Source organism: Arachis duranensis, chromosome 7 (assembly GCF_000817695.3).
Source record: "Arachis duranensis cultivar V14167 chromosome 7, aradu.V14167.gnm2.J7QH, whole genome shotgun sequence".
NCBI classification, from domain to species: domain Eukaryota; kingdom Viridiplantae; phylum Streptophyta; class Magnoliopsida; order Fabales; family Fabaceae; genus Arachis; species Arachis duranensis.
Window position 1 is genome coordinate 22,760,708 of NC_029778.3, and position 6,914 is coordinate 22,767,621.

Here is a 6,914-nt window from a genome sequence, read left to right on the forward strand (position 1 = left end):
AAAAAAATATTAAACCTATTGAGCAATAACAAATAATTTTAGAAACACAAATATATAATAACCAAAAATAAAGTTATTGATTTACCTGATTATTTTTTGTTCCAAGTCTCACAAAAAAATAATTCTATTGAGTTTTGTCCTCACTTCAATCTTTGAACACTGTCCATTATAAAAATAAATAAATTAATTATTTTAAATAAATAATGTAAATAATACTTGACATTGTCATTAACTTAAAAAAAATTGAAATATACCTCTTTGAATCTTTGTTGTGCATTCAATGGTTAATATTTTGTTGTTCACTTCTCTTCAATGGTTTTTCTTCATATGTCTTGTTTTGGTATGAAAAGAAAATTAAAATGAGAAGAGTAGAAGACCAAAAGTTTGGAAACCACTAAAAGAGAGAGAAAAGTGGCGCTGATGCCTCTAATGGCTTGAAACAAATATTTGAAAAATGTACTAGTGTTACTTTAATTAATAGTATGGGCTTGGGCTAGTATAATAGAACCATTTTTATTAATTATTAGAATGGGCTATTTGTTAACAAGAGCAACAATAATTCAAATATCTAATACATAATGCAGTTTTTAGTTTTTTTAATTTATAAAATTTTGTAAGTTATATTTTTTTTAATATTATATATAAAAAAATTTAATATTATTAATTATTACTATTTACTATTTTTTTAAAAAAAATTTGGGGGGGACCATGGCCACCTTAGGTCCCCCGTGGATCCGCCACTGAATGTTCCATTACAATAATGATAGCTATTCATCTAACTTTATTACTTTATGATATATTTGTTAGCATATACACTAGCCACTTAGCTTTTTTTGTATACTAATAAAATAATCATAACTATTTAACTTCAAATTTGCATATCCATACAATTAACTTTTGTTTTAGTCAAGTAATAATTTATAGAAAGCAATCAAGTATTCTAGGAATCCACATATGACAAGGCATCGATAAGATTGATAATCATCAATCTTTAAACTCTGGGGAAGAGATTTGTTCAACATTGACTAAGTCCAATAGTCAGGAATTCCTAAACATATGAAAGTATAGCTGCACACAGAACGTTTCCTAAATAGTGAATGGGATGCATGCATAGAACTTTGGATAGGGAGATCAATTTAATTCGTTATGAGATATTAGAAATTTTTCCTAAATCTATGAAGCTAACTTTGAACTTCATCAGGTTTATATCTCGATGTTAGTCCTGCTACATGTGTCATGCCAATTATATTTTCTTTTTCAATTCCGAAATCAAAACATGGCTAATGACAATGAAGAATATAGCGACACCCCATGTACAACAAAATATCTTTTCCATGGAAAAAATAGTTCGACATACCATCAATTTTTAATAAAAATAATAGTTTTTTATTTAAAGGATTGATTAGCCATATTAAATTAGTTATACATGTGAAGATTAAAATTCGTAGAACCCACTTTAAAGAAACTTACTAAATACATCATGTATATAATGGCAGTTTAAGTATTACCATTTTTTGGCTGAAACTGATTTTATTATTGACTTTAGTTAGCGTGTTCTCAATACATATGACAAGCCATCGATAGGATTGATAATCACCAAATTTCGAAAGCTAGGGAACAAATTTGTTAAAATTTGACTAAGTCCAATAGTAACGAATGCCTAAACATATCAAAGATCCCGCTGCACACAGACCTTTTCCTAAATAGTGAATGATCTGAATCTATATACCGTTGGATAGGGAGATCAACTGTGTACGTTATGAGGAATTAGAAATTTTCCTCAAATTTATGAAGCTAAAAGTTTTCTCCAAATCTATGAAGCTAACTTTGTACTGCACCAGGTTCATAGCTCCATGTTAGTCCTCTGACATTTGAAGATTCAAATAAAATTGCACATTTCAATGCAAAAATCGAAACTTTGCTAATCTGAATGAAGAAGGCAGTGAAACCCAATGTACAACACAATTAGGATTGAATTATAAATAAAGTTGTGATTATTCCAAATTAAATTACGTATAAATATAGTAATAATTAAAAATAAAGTAGTTATCAGTTTACAATTATATATCTATTAATATATAATAGTTTTTTTTATATATAAGGTTGTGATTATTCCAAATTAAATTAATTATTTTTTTAGATTGAAATTCGTAAAAACCCACTTAAAGAAAGTTACTAAATCCATCAAGTATGTAATGGCAGTTTATATATTACCGTTTACCTAGGAATTGATTTTATTATTGACATTTTATAAAAAAAATAAATCTTATAATATTGGATAAAAAATAATCCATAAGTAATAAATTTTATGTATTAAGAAAAGTGTTTAGGGTTTAAGTCTTAGTACTTAGAGTTATGTCTAAAATGCTTTATGGATTATTTTTATTATTGACTTATGTTAAAAAATAGTCGACCTGCATCATAGGTTTAGGAAGTACAATTTTTTTAGAAAAGTACAATTTATACATTAAAAAAAACTAATTAATCCAAGCTTGAGCTACTTCTGAAAAGCTAACCCATATTAAAATAGAAGCTCCGATGCATCTACTTTTTCAACCCATTTTAAAATAGAAGCTCCGATGCATCTACTTCTTCAGGAAATTAAAAGAAAGGGGATTAATGCTTTAAATAAACTATACAAATGCATAGAGAATAATAATATCATCTTTACGCAAAACTTCATTTACACAACTTTATTAGTTTACCTTTTGCCCAAATTCGAACTCTTTAAACATCTTCTGAGCCAACAAAACTTCTACTCGAAGGAAATAGTCAGTAGCTGAAAAGACCAAACAGGCGGAGGCTTAATTTGAAGGAATATTTTAGCCAGCATCTTTCTATGCCTTTTTGTTTCTCTTGATGGATGTAGTAGGTAGGATAATTAATTATGAAGGAATGCTTCTTATAAAGAGTTAGTGGATTTCAATAAAAAGGTGGGTGAACCTTCTTTAACTAACACCTGTAAACATTTAAGACACATCATAAAAACAAGTGTTTGCTTCAAATAAATACAAAATTATTTAATTCTAACTTCACCCCTTTTTTGGATTTTGATTATAAATTTTTTTATTCCTAATAAAAAGGTGATTAATCAAAATTCGATTAATCATATCCTTATACATTCAAATACCAGAAACTTTTACTTAACTAATATTATTAAATCTACCAAATTCGTAATTATAGTTTTTATATTACAATTTTCCTTAGTCATTGATGTGTATTGATGACTTTTGTTACAGTCTTGCACATGCTCTATTAACTACTTATTAATACTGATACTAATATAAAACCTTTAAGTTTTACACTAATAACATCTCTACAAATCTCTATTATGAAAATATGTGTGTTCTAAGTACCAAAAGAATAACTAAATAAAATAAACTAAATCTTATAATATTAAATAGATAAACAACCAACACTAATAATTATTTATGTTCAACCTAACACCGTAAAATATTTAATATATGGATTCTTAGGTTAAATTTATTGATTATAATTAAAATCTTGAAAATTTATCATAATTGTAATTTATGATATTAGATAAAATTTTTAGAAATATAATATATTTAATATACGTTATTTAAAATAACTCCTAAAAAAACAAATAAAATTTATTATTTATATATAAACTTTTATATGTATATTACATTGAATAACAAACTAAAAAAAAACAATATTATGCGCGCGGAAAACACACTAGTTTGGATTATGAGAGAGGAACGAAGAGAATAATAACAAGACAAAGGCTATGGTATGGACACCAGAAAATATTCGGACGTATGGATGCCATGTGTATATCTTCATTGCACGACACGTGCGGTGTCACATGGACATGGGAAGTCAACATGCACAGAATTTTTCTGACACAAGAAGGAAAGAAAAGTGCTTTTCAGATATGGGTCATTAATGTTGGAGAGGATTAATTGTTAATGTGTGATTGTTAATAGAAGGATGTAGTTAAATAATTTTTGGAGAACACATTTGGTGGGCCAATTGAATTTTTCAACAGTGTTGGGCTGTGCATGTTGAGCATTATTTTTTACTGAAGAATTGTTTTTGTTGACATTTTTTTAAATGAAACAGTAGTCAAAGTGAGCTTTATTCACGCCGACCCAGTAATGAAGAAAAAATAAACATGAGTGAAAATAACAAATTGGGTTGGAGACAATAGGATCTTTAATTTAGATTAAGAAAATATCGTTGTAAATTAAGAAAAAGAGTAAAGGAGAACATATTCATCAAGAACATTTGAAGGGAAGAAAACGTGGGAACCCTAGCCGTGATACTCGGATGGTGCAATAGTTGGAGTGTAGATGTCATTGTCCCTGAAAGATATAGGATAATGGGGTTTTCATCAGCTAGCCAGTATCGAAGGGGCTCTCATACACGATTGGAGTCTAGCGCGATTGGTATGTTCTGGTACCTTTATCTGTAGGAAGTTGTAGGGTGAAATTTAGCGGCTAGTGATTATTATTCAATTCCTAGTGGTTTCTCGCTGATGTTTATAAATCCCTTATTCGATTTAAAGTGGGTGTTGAATTGTAGCCTGTATGTTTCGAGTTATGGATTTTGATGAATATTAAATATTTAGCAATGTTAGTCCTGTTCTTGTCGGCAGTGGGTATGTTAGTATGTGCTTGTGCGGATATAGATTAGGCCAATGTTAAAATTGTGTGGTTTTTTATTTAGGAAATGTAGTTTCATTAAATGTAGTGCTACGCCGAGTTGATGAAAACTAAAGTGTGTTGGCATATTCAGCTATGTACGAGTTTAACGATACATATGAATGTACATAAGAGAATATCTATACGATTGCTTTTAGTGTGTTATGATTGGTTGTGTCACGAGTTATACAGGTGAATTTGTAGATGGAAACAGTTAATTTGAAAGATGTGTTGTACACACGGAGTGACGACGGTGTTGATTATGGAGATGTTGATTCTCTGACCGATGACGACATATTAAGAAAGGTATTTCCAATGGAAGAAGATGCATATGATTTCTACTAGAAGTTGGGTAAGTTTCATGGTTTTGGAATTCGGAAGGGGAAATGTTAAAGGACGGAGGAGGGAACCTAATTAAGCAAAGATATTTTTGCAATAGAGAAGGGTTCAGACATAAGAAACATTACAATCGGGTGGATAGACCCTACAAACCGGAAACAAGGACAAATTGTGAGGTAAGGATGTGTATATATCTTGACAGAAGCAATAACATCTGGAGGGTGAAAAAGGTTATCATGAAGCACAACCATGCGCTGACACATCATGGCATAGTCCACCTAAATCCAAATTTTTGGTCCATGACAGAATCGGCAAAAGCTCAAATAAATGGGATGCAAGAGTGTGAAATTTCAACGTCGAAGACGATGCAATTCCTAGCTGGCAAGGTCAGAGGGTATTCACTAGTTGGTTTTCTGAAGAAGGATGTTTATAACTACGTTGACAGCAGGAGGCGTGCTAGAATAGCTGACGGGGATGCGAACTTGGCTATAGTGTACTTGGAGGGAAAAGTTGTGCCAACCCGATGTCTGTGGAAAGCTATAATGTTACTGTGGATGACATGCTTGCTAATTTATTCTGGCAGACGGTGGAAGTCGGCTTGACTATCAGTATTTGGCGTTGTCCTTGCATTCGACTAACATATAAGAAGAATAAATACAACAGGTCGTTGGTGATTTTCTCTGGTTGCAACAATCACAAGCAAACTTGTATATTTGGCTTTGGGTTGGTATTAGATCAGAGCATCGTATCATATACATGGCTGCTAGAGAATTTTTTGGAGGTTATGTGCAACAAGGTGTCATCAGTTGTTGTTACTGATGGAGATGATTCCATCCGGGAGGCTGTTCGAAAAAATTTTTCAAAGGCAATCCATCGACTTTATGCATGGCACATTAAGAAGAATATTACATCTAACGTCAAGGATGTGGCTTTAGCCAGCTAATTCAATAGGTGGTTGTATGCAGACATGGAGGTCGATGACTTTGAGACCGAGTGGGCCGAAGCAGCGGTTGAGTATGGATTGAATGGTACCTTGTGGGGAAACTAGGTGTATGGAAAGAGGGATATGTGGCCCAACGCATTCTTGCGTGATAAGTTTTGTGCCGGGTTCAGGACAACATCGCGGTGTAAGGGCATTAATAGCGTTGTGAAGAAGTTTCTTCAATCTAAACACACAATGCTCGAATTTGTCCAAAACCTTGAGCTTCTTCTTCGAGGGTTTAGAAATAACAAGTTACTATCTCAATTCAGGTCAATCTATGGTGACCGGGTCTTGACGACATCGTTGGACTCCCTAGAAGGGTTTGCTGCTAGAGTGTATACCCGAACTATTTTCAACGATGTGAAGAAGGAAATCGAAGCCGTTGTCTCTGTTAACTTTGTAGGGATTCGGCGGTCGCTTACCACCAAAGTGTACACAGTGAAAAAATACGGACACCCAAGCTGGCATATTGTGGTCTTATGTGACAAGAATATGAAAAGGTTGTAGTGTGACTATTATTTTTGGGACATGTACGGGTACTCATGTAAGCATATGTTCTTCGTCATGAAACACAAACATGTGATGGAAGTCCTGAAGTGGTTGGTGTTGAAGCAATGGACGAAAGATGCAAAAAATATTGGCGAATATGTAGAGAAAAAATATGATGATAATAACCGAAAATGTAAAAATATAAAATGTAATGGTTATAAAAAAAGTTAAGGTACTTTATTTTATTTTATTTTATTTTATATTTGTTTGTTAATTAGTAAACAGAGAAATAATATAAATGTAGATTTCATTAATTTTGGGAATTCTTGATTATAATGTGATTATTTTTGTATAGATTTAATAAATAATTTAAATATTAATATTAACGAATATTTTTTATTTACAAAAATGAACAATTATTATGAATTTATAAAAAATAT

The 6,914-nt window shown here is 31.3% G+C and overlaps 1 long non-coding RNA gene across 1 annotated transcript in view; it reads right to left on the minus strand.

Moving 5' to 3' along the window:
- LOC110274016 (uncharacterized) overlaps window positions 1-2,877 on the minus strand; it is a 9,703-nt gene extending 6,826 nt beyond the window's left edge. The window contains exons 1-3 of the long non-coding RNA XR_008001305.1: window positions 2,706-2,877; window positions 255-331; window positions 86-159 (exon numbers count right to left, since the gene is read on the minus strand). This is a non-coding gene — a long non-coding RNA (uncharacterized LOC110274016). The remainder of the gene's footprint in view (window positions 1-85; window positions 160-254; window positions 332-2,705) is intronic.
- Between the last annotated feature and the right edge of the window lie 4,037 nt (window positions 2,878-6,914).